Source organism: Mauremys mutica, chromosome 26 (genome assembly GCF_020497125.1).
Source record: "Mauremys mutica isolate MM-2020 ecotype Southern chromosome 26, ASM2049712v1, whole genome shotgun sequence".
NCBI classification, from domain to species: Eukaryota; Metazoa; Chordata; order Testudines; family Geoemydidae; genus Mauremys; species Mauremys mutica.
This window is the reverse complement of record NC_059097.1, coordinates 14,437,392-14,455,657: the sequence shown is the minus strand read 5'-3', so window position 1 is coordinate 14,455,657 and position 18,266 is coordinate 14,437,392. Positions and strand designations below refer to the sequence as shown.

Here is an 18,266-nt window from a genome sequence, read left to right as displayed (position 1 = left end):
CTGTCTGATCAGGGTGATACCCTAGCCAGGGCACAAGGAGAGCATAAAGGTGATTTAAGTGTGTTACCTACTGACAGTTTAACAACTTGTAGCAAAAAGGAAAAGATTCCTGAACTAGTTCATGGCCAAGGGAAGGAGATTGCTTCTAACCTGTTATCTAGAAAGTCTGTAGGTTTGCCTAAAAGGGAATTGTCTAGAAATCTGCCTGAAGGGCCAAAGGTGATCATAGATGTAAGTACAACCCAGAAAGAGTCTGTTGTGGCTCAGGAAAGTGTTCCTTTAGAGCAAGCCCTGGGTGAAAAGGGTAAGAGCAAAATTTCTGTGAAAGGTAAATGTTGCTTAGAGAAGCTGCTAAGGAAAGAAATCCTCATGGTATTCTGTGCAAGCAGTTTACTGCGACTGAAGGGTGTGAAAGTGATTTAATTAAGAAAGTTTCAGTTCCTAACAGCCAGAAATTTTCTGTTGTGAATGGATCCACTGACTTTCCTTGTGAAAGATCCAGTGTGGGTAGCTTTAAAAAGGTCTCAGATGGAGTAAGAGCTGTTAAGAAAGTTGAGCAGCCCCATAACCAAGTGGCTGTGTGTGGTCAGCGTGTTGTGAAGACAATGGTGTTGGAACAGGAATGTCTCCATGCTGATTCTGTGAGTGAGCAGTCTGTGCTTCAGGGGCTGAGGACAGAATTTGGTTACTGGTGTGTCAGAGCGGATCCAATCCACTATTGTTCTAAGCGAGTTTACCTTGAGTTCATAAAAATATTCAATCATGTTATTGAACATGAGCTGGGTAACCATTTCTGTTATGCAGTGACATGGTTTCTAACCCAATACAAGCTGTAATAAGACAAAACCCAGGATGGGGAGCTTTTGGGATGCAGTCAGTGATGTTTGTGTCATCCCTTCCTGCATCAATTTTGCGTTGGGGGTGTGACGTTATAAGTGTGATATAATATCTCATTGAAAGGTGACAGGGCCAGAAAGAGTTAATTAACTCATAGACTAACCTGACCCATGGGTGAACCTTGAGGACGGTTAGGAAGATATGTAAATGACTAGAGCTTTGAAATGCAAGTCTGCATTGTTAGAGGTAGAAGGGGAGATGTTTGCTCAGGTCTTGTGATGGCAGCAAACAAGTCTTGTCTATTGCTATAGTTTTAATTCAAAGATCAAAAAAGGAATATTAACATTTATGATGATACTTGAGTGAAATAGTATTATTGTCTATGTATCTCTTTGAAGGTTGTGCTAACCTGTATCTGAACTGTTTAATGGATAAATTACTCTGTGCTAATTGCCAGGATGTTTGGGAGAAGGAGTTAAGCCTATTGTTTTCTCAGGCTGAAAGGCTGCTGGAAATGTATAAGAAGCCTGGGACATAATCCTTCTTCATCTCAGATCTGCTTTGGGTTTCAAGAGGGGGAAACCTTAAGCCATAAGGATTGAGATCACCAGTCATTGACTGGAGCCACCCTGAATATGGAACTTGAACTATAACCTCTGGACTATTTCTAAAAGGACTTTTGGCAACTACAAGCTCATCTCTACTGTGTATCTAAACCTCAAGAATTAAATTCAAGACTGTCTGTAGATTAATCTTTTAACCAACACTCTCTATCTTTTCTTTTTTAATAAATTTTAGCTCAGTTAATAAGAATTGGCTATAGCGTGTATTTTGGGTAAGATCTAAGTTATAATTGGATCTGGGTATGTGGCTGATCCTTTGGGATTGGAAGAACCTTTTCTTTTATATGATGAAGTAAGATTCTTAGGAATCATCATCATATCTGACAGGTGTGTCTGGAGGAGGCCTGAGGCTGGGCACTTTAAGGGAACTGCATGGTTTGAACTTCTAAGTAACCAGTAAGGTACTGTAGAAGCTGTTTTGTGCTGGTTGGTAAATCTAAGTATTGAAATAACCACCAGCATTTGGGGTTTGTCTGCCCTGTTTGGTTTGCAGTTCACCCTAATTAAGTGACCTCAGCTGGCTCCCACGGGCAGCTCCGTCACAACCCCATAGCCCCCCCAGGAGCCCTCCAGCCTGGACGTAGGTATCTGTGCCCCCCATAAACTCCCTAAGCCCCTGGGACCCCTCCAGTCTGCACGTAGGTATCTGTGACCCCCAGGAACCCCCACGCTGTAGAGGTCCCAGGGGGTCATGGGGGGCACAGACACCTACATCCAGGCTGTAGGGGTCTCTGGTGTGCTTAGAGGGTTGTGGGGGGCTCTGATACCTACATCCAAGCTGGAGGGGTCCTGGGGGGCTTAGGGGGTTGTGGGGGGCATAGATACCTACATCCAGGCTGGAGGGGTCCCGGGGTGGCTTAGGGGGTTTCTGGGGGTCACAGATACCTACGTGCAGACTGGAGGGGTCGCTGGGGTGCTTAGGAAGTCGGGTTGGGCACAGATACCTACGTCCAGGCTATAGGGGTCCCGAGGGGATTGGGGGTTGAGGGGGGGCCAAGATACCTACGCCCAGGCTGGAGGGATCCCTGGGGGTTTAGGGGATTTGTGGGGGGCACAGATACAATGTCCTGGCTGTAGGGATTCCAGGGGGGGTTTAGGGGGTCGTGGGGGGCACAGATACCTACGTCCAGGCTGGAGGGGTTGGGTTTAGGGGGTGAGGGGTTGGGGTAGGGGGTACCACATAGCGATCCCTGAGCTATCTGTAAATATTACAAATTATTTATTTGTAATAAAAATAATATAAAGTGAGCACTGTACACTTCGTATTCTGTGTGGTAATTGAAATCAATATAGTCCAAAATGTAGAAAACATCCAAGAATATTTTAAAGACTAATAGAGTAGTCTGGGAGGAGGGATAGCTCAGTGATTTGAGCAGTAGCCTACTAAACCCAGGGTTGTGAGTTCAATCCTTGAGGGGGCCTCTTAGGGATCTGGGGCAAAAATCAATTCTTGGTCCTGCTAGTGAAGGCAGAGGGCTGGACTTGATGACATTTCAAGGTCCCTTCCAGTTCTAGGAGATGGATATATCACCTATTATTATAATACCATTTATTTACAGTGCAACTAATTGCAGAATTAATCATGATTAATATTTTTTATTTGCTTGACAGCCCTAGCTTTATTTTCAAAAGTTCTAGCATCATCATAATGGAAAACTAAACAAAACAAACTCTCCATCTCCAAACAATCTCATCTCATTAGGAAAAATCCTAGAAGAGGCTTTCCCTACCGTTGGAAACTGGGATTTCAACTCCCAGCGATCATGCTGTGTTTGACATCCATTCAAATTCCCCTTGCAAGTCTGTGACACTGTCATCTCAGTTTCAAAAATACTGTTTTATGATCCAAGAAAATAAAATGTGATTCCCAAACAGAGGGCTGAGAACACTGAATCATAAGTCATGACAACAGGTAGAGGTGTAGAAAGTGGAGAAGATAAATTATCTTGGCCACCATATATGGGGTATTTTTTAATTGAAAAAATACTTGTGTTTTTACATTAGGATAGCTAACTGAAGCTAGCTAACTCCATGGAAAATCCTAGTGGAGTCAAGGCCCACATAGGCCTCCATGTACCTAGTTGAGGTCACTCCTGGTTCCCCCACCTGGGACTGAGGGACATTGCAGTTGGCAATGGCATAGGACAAAGGAGTTGCTGAAAAAGATGGTGGGATTCACCCCAGGGGAGGGTGAGCTACAAAAGGGAAAAGCAGATGACTCAGCTGGGGGAATTGAAAGACCATGGGGACACAATGCTTCCTTTAAGCTCACTGTGTGGGAATTAGCAAAAGGAAAACAAAATCTTTCCTCAGCTCTAGACAAGGTTTTTATGGCGTTTCTCTCTCTTGCAGCTTCTCTGATGATAAATAAAGGCTGAGCTTTGATGGAAGAATTTCCCACACTTAGGTGCATTCATAGGATTTCTCGCCTGCATGGATCCTCTGATGTCTAATAAGGTGTGAGTGCTGAAGGAAGGTTTTCCCACACTCACAACATTCGTATGGTTTGTCCCCAGTGTGGATCATCTGATGGCTAGTAAGGGCTGAGCTCTGAGGGAAGGTTTTCCCACACTCTCTGCAGTCATAGGGCCTTTCCCCTGTATGGATTCTCTGATGCTTAATAAGGGTTGAGCGCTCAGTGAAAGTTTTCCCGCACTCACAGCATGCATAGGGCCTTTCCCCTGTGTGGATCCTCTGATGCTTAATAAGGGATGAGCGCTCAGTGAAAGTTTTCCCACACTCACTGCATTCATAGGGTTTCTCCCCTGTGTGGATCCTCTGATGGTTAATGAGGACTGAGCTCCAAGCGAAGGTTTTCCCACACTCACAGCATTCATAGGGTTTCTCCCCTGTATGGATCCTCTGATGGTTAATTAAGGCTGAGCTCCGAGTGAAGGTTTTCCCACACTCACCGCATTCATAGGGTTTCTCCCCTGAGTGGATCCTTTGATGGTTAGTAAGGGTTGATCTCTGAGAGAAGGTTTTCCCACACTCACAGCATTCGTAGGGTTTCTCCCCTGTGTGGATTCGCTGATGGTCAGTGAGGCTCGAGCGCTCAGTGAAGGTTTTCCCACACTCACTGCATTTATAGGGTTGCTCTCCTGTGTGGATCCTTTGATGTCTGATAAGGTCAAAGTGTCGAAGGAAGGTTTTCCTGCACTCACAACATTCATATGGTTTGTCCCCAGTGTGGATCCTCTGATGGCTAATCAGGGCTGAGCTCTGAGGGAAGGTTTTCCCACACTCACTGCATTCATAGGGTTTCTCCCCTTTATGGATTCTCTCATGTTTAACAAGATGCGAGCGCCTACTGAACTTTTTCCCACACTCAACACGTGCGTTATTTCTCTCTCCCATGGGGATTCTCTGCGTCGTGGTTTCCTTGTGGCCTTTGTGAGTTCCCTGATCATTAACAGATTTACCAACTTTTTGCATTGGCTGATTTTCCTGTTGTTTCTCTGGCCTGTGCTGACTCTCACAGGTTTTTCCCTGCTCACAAGTCCTGGACACACTCCCTTTGCATCTTTGCAATAAAGACCCTTGTGGTTCCACTTCATCATCTTCCTGCTGAGGATTCTGCTCCATGATCTCTCTCACCATCCCATCACCTGCGAGGACAGAGAAAGAAAAATCTCAGAAACGGGAATGGAAAAGACCAAAAGAACAGCTGAAAATGGGAAAAAAAATCAGGGACTGAATTTCACCAAACTCTTTCTTAAAGGGGAGAGAGGAAGGGAGCAATTCTACATCCAGTTCCTATCCAAACACTTTAGGAGAAGGAAGTTTGGGGAAGGAGATACTGCCAGGAGTTAGTCAGGATGGGTAGGAAGCTGTGAGCAATAGCTGCCCTGAGGATATGGACCCCTGCTGGGAACAATCGTGAACACAGAGAGCTCACAAGGTCTTTGTTGGGAATTCCAGCTATTTTCGTCAGGCATTGAGTTGGTTTAATGATCACTCACCTATATAGCGGCCTATCAAGAGCTTTCTTTCCTCTGAGTCCTGGAGATCTGTGGAAAACAAGTGAGATCAGGTGAATTTGTGTGACAAAAGTCCCACACAAAAAAAGTTTTGTTGTTTTAATCCCAGCCCATTCTAAAGCAGTAAAATCCTGGGGTCAGCTCCCCAGGTGCCCCAAGGTTCAGGGCTCTTTTCTTATGAGGTATTTAGCTGTGCCCATGTCTACTAGGAACATACACAGCCAGACACTCATGATCAAAAGGGCTCTTAAAACCCAGAGCAGGTAACTCCATGTCACAGAAAGGGAAGACTCCAGCCAGAGGGGAAGTCCCCCTAGTACTGTTTCATACTGACAGAGAGAAGGCCACAGTCGCTGGAGGAGAGAAAAAGACCTGACAGCTATGGGGTGACACTCAGAGAGGTGAGGAAGTGCACAGAGAGGCAGCTAACCCTGCCAATCACTATGACCCCCCACGCTCCTTCCTCTAACAGCTCTCACCCTTCCACACCTCCAGGGACCCAAGGAAAAATCTCTCCTTGGATTCTCTCCACTCCTCCCATGGCCCACACCCCTCCTTCCTACCAGTTCTCCCAAATTCTCTGCTCCCCAACCCTCATCCCATTATCTCAGTTGTTTCTTAGTCTTGATTCCCAAGAGCTCCTGCCAGAAATGCGTCCCTTTGGTCCCTCCCATTGCTAGCACCCTTATTTCCTGGAGCACTCTCTACCCAGCACCCATGATACCTTTACTTCAACCAGCACCAACCCTTCCAGGTCCTTGGTTTCCATTGTGTCCAGCACTCCACAGCATCCTAACTCTCTACAGCAGCTATTTCATGGCATCCCCACCCTTTACCACTGCCCCCAGTCCTCCCAGCACATAGGAGGTCTTTGCCCCAAAGCTCTCTCTCCTCGCTCTCTAACACCCTCCCTCCCACTGCACAGAACCTCCCCATTAGTATCATTTACTATTCCTGTCACCATAGCACCTAACAACACTATTCGTGGACTTGGATCCCATTCAGCTGGACACTCTGCAAACAAAAACCGGTCTCTGCATTAAAGATCTGACAACCTACAAATAAGAGAAGAGAAAGATGGATACAGACACAGGTGTGACACAGTTTCCTGTGATATCCTGGACCATCCTTATTGAATTAAGCCAACCCTTACTGAATTAAGTTCTCAGTATCCTCGGATTTCATTTTATTAAAAATATGAGTGTGTATGTATTACCATGGGATGGTCTTTAACGTCTCCAGGGAGGAGACCTGGCTAACATAAACCTTAAGAAGTCTTATGAGCTTCAAAAGGCTCTTTGAAACAATGTGCTAAACAAAGGTAAATGGGATTAAAAGGAAATACTTGGGAGAAGGAGAAGGCAACTTCTCACCTCCACTCAAAACCTATGGCAGCTGCACTCTGAGAAGAAACCATTAGCTGCTGATCACCTGTTACATGAACACAAGTTCTACTCCTGGGGTAATTCTGCACCAAAAATTAAAATTTCCGCCCATATTTTAAAATTCTGTAAAATTCTACATATTTTATTTGTCAAAATAATACAATATAATCATGCCATTTTTAATTATTTTGGTAATTTATTTCAAAATACCTGTCAGCAAGTATGTCTGTAACAATACAGACTAAAAATAAGATTCAGGAAATGTTTTTTGACAAATAGATTACTTACAAGGAATATTAATACAGAACTCTGAGTAAGAATTCATTTAAGCTACAATACAGAAATGTATTTCATGCATTCCACAGAAGCAGTGCAAAAGCCTGGGGGAGGGGGAGTCAGCAGTAATGGAGATGAGGAGGAGGAAAGTAAATGCTGAGAAGGGGCCTGGGTGTGAACCTTGAGGGTTTTTTGGTGTGGTGGGGCAAGTATGGAACAGGCTATTGAGCTGGGGGGGGGTTGTTAGGGAGCGTCCCCCATGCAAAGCCTGGCTGACCTCTAGTCTCTCTCGGTCAGACACATCGGCACATGTGCCCATGTGTCCTGACCCCTTCTCCCCAGGTGGCCCCGCACCTCCCACTCAGCAACCCCCTCACTCAGGTGTCCCTGCCCCCTCCCCCTCTCCCCAAGTGGCCATGCACCCCCCCACTCCCTTCCAGCCCTTACCTCAGTCTGTCCCCCCACTAGCTCTTGAACCCCAGTCTGCGATTCCCCAGCAGCCGCACGTGCCCCATGCTGTCCATTCCCCACCCCCCATATTCTGTGCCTCCTGCCCTGGCTCCACGGATACGGCACTGTGAGGACCCTCGCCTCTGCTTTTCCCTATCTGCAGCTGGAGCCACTTGTGCCCAAAAGCAACTGCTCTCTGCACTGGCACCACAGCAGCCCCTGGTGCAGAGGCCCCAACTGGATAAGAGGGTGACTTACAGACGCACAGGCATGCTTGTTCTGAGCTAACCACCACAGAAAAAACGCTTGGTGGGGTCTGAAGGTCTGTTCACCTGCCTGAGCCCTTGTTGGGATTGAGGCAAACTCAGGTAAGCTTATTAGCATGCGTATAGGTTCTTTTACTGTTTTTCATATGTTCTTTCTGTACTGCTTTTACCTTGAGAATCATTGTTTGCTGGGAAAGGGCAGTCTGGTAACTTAACTGGGGTAGTTATGCTGTTCACAGCCTTTGAGGAAGGAAGGCAAAGCAGGTCTGCTGAGAGGATCTGCCTTGTTGGGGAATTCACAGGGTAGGCAGGGAGCTGTGCAGCCAGGAGATACCCCAGTCAGGAGAGAGATGTAGGTTTCTGCCCAAGAGAGGTGACATCTAGGCAGCCTGAGAGTGGCTGCCCTTGCTGGACCACAGAGGGGAATACAGGTGCAATGGCCATGAACAGTGACGGGGGAGCAGAAGAAAACCATAAGACATTTGTCACCCTGATAGACAGTGGTCTCAGCACACAACCCACCTAATCACTGTCACGTGTTTGAAAGCTTCATGGAACCGGGGAGTTGGACGGAGGGATGGGAAGGAGGCTAACCAAATAGGTCTCGGGATGTTTATAGGGAGCAAGGAGTAGCATGGAAGAAAGCATAGAACAATACAAAGGAAGGCCTACAAGGGAACTCAAGAAGTTATCAAGCCCAGCCAGCCCTCTGTGCTAGGACGGGATCAAGCAAGCCTAGACCATACCTCACAGGTGTTTATCCAACCTGTTTTTTTAAAACTTCCAATGATGCGGAATCCACAACATCCCTTGGAAGCCTATTCCAGAGCATAACTATCCTTACAGTTAGAAAGTTTTTCCTAATATCTAACAAACTGCAAAGTAAGCTCATTAAGGACCTGGCGGAAGATATCTCTGAGTCATTAGTGATAATTTTTGAAGAGGTCTTAAAATCAGCAGGGCCTGATGAAAGACATCCAAGAAACTCCAGTGATTAGGAAAAGGCAGGTGTTAGTAATAGGAGATTCAATCATTAGAAACATAGATAGCTGGGTTCGTGATGACCGGGAGAACAGTACGGTGACTTGCCTGCCTGGTGCGAAGGTTGAGGATCTCTCAAGGCATCTAGACAGACTTATGTGTAGTGCTGGGAAGGAGCCAGTGGTCGTGGTACATGTAGGTACCAATGACATAGGGAAGGGTAGGAGAGATGTCCTGGAGGCCAAATTTAGGCTGCTAGGGAAGAGACTGAAATCCAGGACCTCTATGGTGGCATTCTCAGAAATGCTCCCAGTTCCATGCGCAGGGCCGGGTAGGCAGGCAGAGCTTCAGAGTCTCAATGCGTGGATGAGATGATGGTGTACAGAGGAGGGGTTTAGATTCATTAGGAACTGGGGAAACTTTTGGGATGGGGGAGCCTATACAGGAAGGATGGGCTCCACCTAAACCAAAGTGGATCCAGACTGTTGGCACTTGCAGAGCAGTTTTTAAACTAAGAGATGGGGGAAAGCCGATTGTTGCAGAGGAGCACGTGGATCGGACAGAGACTTCTCTTAGAGAAGAATCTATTGACAGAAATTCTCTAGGTTTTAGTCAGGAGGAGAGGATGGAAGAGGATAAAGCATGAGAAACATTCACATAAAAAAGAATCTGACATCAGAAAAGGGCAGACAAATAAACAGTGACAAGTCTGTAGCCCAGTGGGCCAGCTTACCTGTATTATATTCATTGCTTTGTTATCCTGCTTTATTATATTCAGTAGTAATGCAAGGAACCTACAGGCTTTTATCCTGTAAGATTTGGCTTTAGTAAATAGTGTGAGGCTTGAGGCCTGTAACCTCTGGTACAGATAAACTTAAGTAACTCATATGTTATAGAGAACTGGAAGTAGCATGCAAGGGGAGGGGAATTTTGTCCAGAATACTGACATCAGCCACCTACAGAACACAGGTGACCCCAGCACAAAACACAGCTGACACCAGCATCCGGAAAGTTCCGGACAGGACCTCCGACCGCAAAGCTGCCATGAGAGCAAACTGACATGTATGTTAATAGGGTCACATCATACATAAACTATAGAAAACAGACACCTTAAGGGGAGGAAATACAAATAAGGACCTCTATTGAATATGGCAGCATCAGCGTAACCTACTACAAAAGTAACATCCCAGGGGCAGCAGATAGGTTGGAAAGATGTAGACCTTGGGAGGGGCCAAATTGATGGCCACCGGGGAAGAGGAGGATGATGACGGTGATGAGAAAGATAATGGTTAAGTATGAAAGATAAGGGTGTAAGTATGGACATCGAAATGTACTTTCTGTATTATCTCTATCTGCTTTGTTAAGTTTAAGTGTGTGTATAATCTTTTGCTAAATTATTAATAAATCATGTTTATATATAGAAAGAGTTCCCATAGTGTGGGTGTTGCACCTGTGCACATCGGGGTTCCCAAATTGTATGATAATTTTACAATAAGCTTACTGGGCCTGATCTTGGGACAAGAACCTGTTAATCCTCAACTTACAATTATATTTACCCAACTTTGGGTCAGGCTACAAGTTTTTAAAGTGCTTGTACACAAATGCTAGAAGTCTAAATAATAAGATGGGTGAACTAGAGTGCCTCGTATTAAAGGAGGATACAGAAGCTTCCCGACATATGCAAGCGTTCCGTTCCGGAATGCCTTGCGTAAGTCAAATTTTGCGTAAGTTGGGAAGGTATCTCTGACAATTACACAAAAAAAAAAGCTTACAGGACTTATGGACCTTTTTCCGTAAGTCTGGATTTCTGTGAATCGGGATTGCGTAACCTGGAGAGCATCTGTACTGATATAAGAGGCATCACAGAAACCTGGTGGAGTGAGGACAATCACTGGGACACAATATATCGGAACAGGTCATGCGGGGGGGTTGGAGTGGTACTGAATGTGAAAGAAAATGTAGAATCAAATAAGAACAATAAGGATGGCCAAATTAGGTCAGATCAAAGGTCCACCCAGCCCAGTAGCCCATCTACCAACAGTGGCCAATGCCAGGTGCCCCAGAGAGAGTGAACCTAACAGATAATGATCAAGTGATCTCTCTCCTGCCGTCCATCACCACCCTCTGACAAACAGAGGCTAGGGACACCATTCCTTACCCATCCTGGCTAATAGCCATTAATGGACTTAACCTCCATGAATTCATCCAGTTCTCTTTTAAACCCTGTTATAGTCCTAGCCTTCAGAATCTCCTCAGGCAAGGAGTTCCACAAGTTGACTGTGCGCTGCGTGAAGAAGAACTTCCTTTTATTTGTTTTAAACCTGCTGCCTATTAATTTCATTTGGTGGCCCCTAGTTCTTATATTATGGGAACTTTTCCTTATTCACTTTCTCCACATCACTTATAATTTTATATACCTCTATCATATCCCCCCTTAGCTTTTCCAAGCTGAAAAGCCCTAGCCTCTTTAATCTCTCCTCATATGGGACCCATTCCAAACTCCACAGTGCATTTTTGAGTACAGCTTGCAATACACGGGGAGCAGCACTGAAAACTTCCCATGTTTCCCCTAGGTGACTCTATATAATATCAATCTCCTCAGGGGAACACAGACGGCAAGGGAGCAGATGCTTCAAGTGTCTGTGTACAGAACTGGTCCTTATGCTGCAATTATTCCAGCAGAGTTAATACTGGAGTGGCGCGAGGAACTGTCCTACCATGGTGGAAAAAACAAGGCAGCCCTTCCCAGAAATCTTCTGCAAAGGATCACAGAGTATCTCCATGAAAGCTTCCTAGAGATCTCCATGGAGGATTCCCGGGCCATCTCTGTGCACATGAACAGTCTTTTTTGGGGAGCACCCTCTGCATATCTGGAGTGGCCACCGGGAAGCAGATACCCACTACACCTCCTTTTTTGTTTAAAACAAAAAACAGCGGCATGTAAAACCCTTACAGTTTGGAAATGTGTATCCACCAGAAGTGCCTTCCCCGGCATCATGCTCAGCCACCACCTGGTCCTGTGAAGGCATGAGCTCCAGGTTTAAAAACAGTTCTTAGCTGTCGGAAGATACCATTTGCCTGCTTCCCATTCTCCTTCTCGTCAACAATGTCCTCCACGCTGTTGCCTGAGGTGGCCTGGGACTCCAGGGAGGTATTCAGGCTGTGTTTTGGGGTAGTGATGGGGGCGCCACCAAGAATCGGATGCAGCTCCTCGTAAAAGTGGCATGTCTATGGGGCAGAACCACAACAACTGTTTGCATTCCTTGTCTTCTGGTACGCTTGCTGAAGCTCCTTTATTTTCACACGGAACTGCTGCGAGTCCCAGATGTAGCCCTCCTCCCCCATTCCACAAGCAATCTTGGCACATGTGTCAGTGTTTCTTCTGCTGGATCAGAGCTGTGTCTGCACAGAATCTTCTCCCCACACAGCAATAAGATCCACCACCTGTGTACTCCAGGCTGGAGCTCGTTTGAGGCATTGAGTCTTCATGATCAGCTGTGCTGGTGAGCTCTCCATGCTGATCAAACAGGAAATGAACATTCAAAAGTTCCTGGAGCTTTAACAGAGAAGGGGCTGTTTCCTGTGTACCTGGCTGCCGTGCAGTGGAGTTGGAAGTGCTCTCCAGAGGGGTCACAGTGGAGCACTGTGGGACAATTTCTGGAGGCCAATTCATTCCGATTACACAACGCAGTGTCTACACCATCCCCACGTCGACCCGTGGATACCAAATCAAGTGCTGTGCCCCTCGCGGAAGTGGAGTACAGAAGTCAACTTTACAGATGACTTAGGTCAGCGGATGGGACTCGGTAGTGTAGACACATACCTTATTACATTGACTTAACATGGCTTCTGTCAACCTAAGTTTGTAGTGTAGACCAGGCCTTCCTTATTCACTTTCCTCACACCATTCATGATTTTATAAATCATATCCCCACAGATCCATCATATCCCCCCTTAGTCTCTTTTCTACGCTGATCAGTCCCAATCTTTTTCATCTCTCCTCATATGGAAGCTGTTCCATATCCCTAATCATTTTGTTGTCCTTCTCTGCACCTTTTCCAATTTTAACTTTTTTTTTTTTTTTAAAGTGGGGTGACCAGAATTGATTACAGTATTTAAGGTGTGGCATACCATGGATTTAAGTAGTGGCATTATGATATTATCTGTCTTATCACCTATCACTTCCAAATAGTTCAGAACATTATGTTAGCTTTTTTGACTGCCACTGCACACACTACAGTGGATGTTTTCAGAGAACTAACCACAATGACTCCAAGGTTTCTTGACTGGCAACAGCTAATTTAGACCCCATCATTTTTTATCTATAGTTGGGATTATGCTTTCAAATGGGTATTACTTTCCATTTATCAAGATTGAATTTCATCTGCCATTTTGTTGCCCAGTCACTCAATGTTGTGAGAACCCTTTGTAACTATTCACAGTCTGCTTTGGACTTAACACTCTTCATTAATTTGGCATCATCTGCAACCTTTCCCACCTCCCTGTTTCCAGTTCATTTATTAGTATGTTGAACAACAGTGGCCCGAGTACAGATCCCTGGGGGACCCCATTATTTACCTCTCTCTAGTGTGAAGACTGACCATTTATTCCTACCCTCTGTTTCCTGTCTTTTAACCAGTTACTGATCTATGAGAGGACCTTCTCTCTTATGCTATGACTGCTTACTTTACTTAAGACCCTTTGTCCATGTCAAAGTCTTTCTAAAAATTCCACATGTACTATACCCACTGGATCACCCTTGGGCACATCTGTTGACCCCCTCAGAGAATTCTAATAGATTGGTGAGGCACGAGTTCTCTTTACAAAAGGCATGTTGACTCTTCCCCCACAAATCATGTTCATCTATGTGTCTGATCATTCTGTTCTTTACTATACATTTCAACCTATTTGCTTGGTACTGAAGTTACGGTTATTGGCCTCTAATTGCTAGGAAAGCCTCTGAAGCCTTTTAAAAAAAATTGTTGCTACATTAGCTATCCCGGGTCATCTGGTATAGAAGCCAATTTAAGTGGTAGGTTACACATTGCAGTTAGTAGTTCTGCGCTTTTCAATAGGAGTTCCTTCAGTATTATTGGGTGAATACCATCTTGTTCCTGTGACTTATTAATGTTTAAATTAACAATTTGTTCCAAAACGTCCTCTATCAACACCTTAATCTGGGACTTTTCCTCAGATTTGCCAGCTACAAAGAATGGCTCAGGTGTAGGAAAGACCCTCACATGCTCTGCAGTGAAGACTGATGCAAATGATTCAGTTAGGGAATCAAGGCCACTGCAGAGCAGCTGAGTGCTCATTTAGCACCCAGTATCCCACTGATTTTATGGCAGGCTTCCTGATTCTGATGCACTAAAAAAAAATTTCAACAACTTTTGCTAGTTGCTCTTCAAATTCTCTTTTCGGCCTGCCTAATTATAGTTTTACACTTGACTTGCCAGATTTTATGCTCTTTTCCTCAGTAGGGCTTGACAAAATTTTTAAGACATGCTTTTTTGCTTCTAACTGCCTTCTTTACTCTGTTTCGCCATGGGAGTATTTTCTTAGTCTTCTAAACCTTTTCCCCCCATTTGGGATACACATTTACTTTGAGCCTCTATTATGGTGTTCTTAAAATGTTTCCATGCAGCTTGCAGGCATTTCCCTTGTGAATGGTCCTTTTAATTTCCATGTAAACTAAATAAATAAATAAATTTTCTCCCTTTTGTGTAGTTCCCCTTATTGAAGATAAATACTATTGTGGTGGGCTTCCTTGGTATTTTACTCCTCATGGGCATATTAAATTTAATTACATTATGGTCTATATTATTGTCACGGAGTGTGGGGGGACACAAGGCCTGCACCCCCGGTTTCCTGCGATTCACCAGGACTCTCAGCCAGCCAGTCAAGCAGAAGGTTTATTAAGATGACAGGAACACAGTCCAAGACAGGTTTTGCAGGCACAGACAGCAGGACCCCCTTTAGTTAGGTCCATCTGGGGCCCCCAGGGAGGCTACAGCCCTGTTGGGAAGCCCAAGCCCCGTCAGGGCGTCCCTCTCTATTTCCAGCCAGCTCCAAAACTGAACCAACCCTCCCCCCCGCCCCTCCTTCTCTGGGCTTTTTCCCTTTCCCGGGCCAGGTCACCTGATCTTTGTTTCCAACACCTCCAGCTGGCACCTTTGCAGGGGAGGGGCCCAGGCCATCAGTTGCTACAAGACAGAGCGTCAGGCATTTAGGTGCACTGGCCCTTTGCTCTGCAGCAATCACACACCCTTATCACGCCACCTAGATACTTAAGAACTGCAGAGGGGACACTGAGGCACCAACACCATATTCAGAGAAAACATTAAGAACATTCCCAGTTCGTCACAATTACGAAGCGGTTCAGCTGTATTCACCTCTTGCACCAGATCCTCTGTGCCATTTAGGAGTAGATCTAGACTTACTTCTCCCCTTGTGGATTCCAGAACTAGCTGCTCCAATAAGATGCCATTAACGGGGAATAAAAACTATATCTCTGCATCCCATCCTGAGGTGACATGTACCCAGTAAACATGTGGTCAGTGGAAATCCCCAGATATTAGAGTTTTCCATTTTTATAGTCTCTCTAATCTCCCTGAGCATTCTATAATCACAAGGAATATCCTGCTTCTCTTGGAAGTTTGGCCATGATAACAGTATTTCTGTGTTAAAAACAATATTTTTAAGTGTTCTCAAATCTACATGGAGATATTGGACTAGTTGCTAATTAAGAGTTTTGTGAGAATTGTCTGTCAGCTAGTGGTGTGAAAAATCACATCATTGTCTGACATAGCTTGCCGGCAAAAGCTCTAATGCAGACAGTTATTGTGGCTGGGGGGGATCCTTTTAAAAGAAATCAAGGGCATTATATACTTAGAAAATACATTAAAGCAGAGTTAAGGTTGTCCAGTGCAGCCTCATACCCTTCCAGCATGTGATGGTGGCGAAAGTTAAAAACTCTGAAAACCAGGAAATGAAGAACTAAACTACACACTACACCTGCAATACAACCTTAACTCTACCCCTACCTCCTAACCATGCAGTTGGCAAATGTCACTCAGAATATATCAGTAAGGGTGGTTCAAAGGTTAATCAATTACTCAGGGAAGTAGCAAATTTTCCATCTATTGATGTCAAGACTGGATGCCTTTTTTGAAGATGTTTTCATCAAAACACGAAGTATTCAACTTACTACAATGGTAACTGCATGAAATTGTATGGCCTGTATTATACAGGAGATCAGATGACTAGTATCTCTTGGCTTTAAAATATACTGATCAATAATTAATAGGAGGAAGGACTAAGAAGGTGACATTCTTGGTGTTGTATTCTACAAATTTGAATACCAACATTTATCGGCATACACTTCAGCTATGTGCACTGTGTCAGCTATAGCTTTAAAGGAACAGTGGAGGGAAGAGTTGGAACAGCTTAGCAGAGCTGTGACTGTGATATGAAGACACTGGAATGTGAAACCTGAAGGAACAGGTATTCCTCATTTCAGTGCTGAGTGATGTAGGTTGTGTCAGTGAAGGCACACAAAGGTGTGTTCTTGTCACAAGGTTTGTCAGCAGGCTGGTGGCACACATGCTAGTGGTCTCCAATGCTCAGGGAGGGTAAGTGAAGGCAACGACTCAGAAGGAATCCTCAGTGCAAGGGTAAAGAGATGGTGACATTATGAAAGTCTGAGATGGATTGTGTGCAGTAGGCTCAGTGTCTGAGCGCAGGCCAGGGGCAGGCAGCTTCTGTTCCCTACATGGGACCTAATCCCAAGTTTTGCCTTAGCAAAGAGAAGGTGTTAGACTTTGTGTTATACTGCTCCTGTGCTCTGTTCCCAAACTGCTCCATGGTCGGGACGGTAGACTGCTAGTATATGTGTCGTTTGCTTGTTGGGGTGTTGCTGAAACAGGGCAGAGTTGAGGTTGCACCGTGGGGTGTTGTGAAACTTAACTCTTTACGTCCCCTTTAATAAGCAAGGAGACAGGAATCCTTACCCAGCGAGGTCACATTCTCATAGTTCTCCTGCATGACATCCCTGTAGAGGGCTCTCTGAGTGGGGTCCAGCAGAGCCCACTCTTCCTTGGTGAAATACACAGCCACCTCCTCGAAGGTCACTGGCCCCTGAAAGAGCAAGAGCCCCCACTCAGGTCCCGCTGCTACTGACAACCCCACAATTCACATCAGAGGAGGGCCAATCACATGGAAGTTCTGGGAGGCAGGCGGACAGCATAATCCCACACCTACCCCATCAGAACAGGCAGGAAGCATTAGGTTGAGGAAAGAAAAAGAGAGCCCTTCACCCCTCCGAGTGGAGAGAGGGGACACAGGACTTCACATCCATCACTCACGTACGAACCAGAGGCTGATACAGGAGATAAAGCTCCCAGCAGAGTCCATGGACAACACCATGATGGGAATTACACCGTCCCCACTGATAGCAGCCAGATGGGAGGCGATGGGGTGTCTTCCCTGGGCCTCACTGGTGGGCTAACTTCCTTCTAAGCAGCACAGCCGCCTATTCAGCCCGCACAGGGACTCAGGGCTGCAGCAGGGAATGGCACCTCTACCCACCAGCCCCAGTGCGGACCTGCTGCGGCTGCGGGAGAGGCGCCCCGGCCCCAACATGGACCTGCTGCGGCTGGGGGAAGAGAAGCCCCTCCCTCAACCTGGCCCAGGCCCGCCGGAGCTGCCCCAGCCAGGGAGAGGTGCCTCTCCCCCTGGCACAAGCTGCTGCGGCGGGGGGGAAGTCCTCTCTCCCCACCACAACCCCAGGACAGCCTGCACCCCCAAACCCATCATCTCCAGCCCCACCCCAGAGCCCACACCCCCAGCCAGGGTCCTTGTCCCCACCGCACCAAACCCTCTGCCCCATCCCTGAACCCATCATCCACATCCCCACCCCAGAGCCTTCACCCCTAGCCGGAGCCCTCACCCCCTGCACCCAACACCCTCCTCTGAACCCCTCGCCCCCACCCCCATGTATTTACTGCCCTTCTCTCTCCGCAACAGGAACCCACCAGCAACTGCCCGATAATCCCTACCTCAACTGGCTCCACTGCAGCCATTTCCCTTTTCTGGAAGGATGGAATGATCTGGAGCAAAACACGGATGTTGCACTGCAGCCTGTGAGGGCCAAAAGGGCAATTGCGGACATGTCAGAACAGGAAATAATTTCACATCAAAATCCACCCCCCATTCCCCGGCTCTTTCCCTGCACACTAGTGTTCTAGACTTTTGCGCAAACAGAAAAATTCAAAATACAATTAGTAATGGGGGGACTTTATCTACCCAGACCTCTGTTAGAAAAGGAATTGTAAAAGAACAGAAGTTCTTGGAATGTATTAGGGACCCCTGTTTGTTTCAGAGGATGGAAGAAGTAACTGGAGGACAGCCATTTTAGACCTGATTCTGGCTAACAAGAAGGAATTAGTTAGGAAACTGAAGGTGGAAAGC

General features: G+C 46.0%; 1 pseudogene; it reads right to left on the bottom strand.

Annotated features, from left to right (window-relative positions):
- Positions 1 to 16,861, bottom strand: part of LOC123356695 — a 37,451-nt pseudogene extending 20,590 nt beyond the window's left edge.
- Positions 16,862 to 18,266: the final 1,405 nt, after the last annotated feature.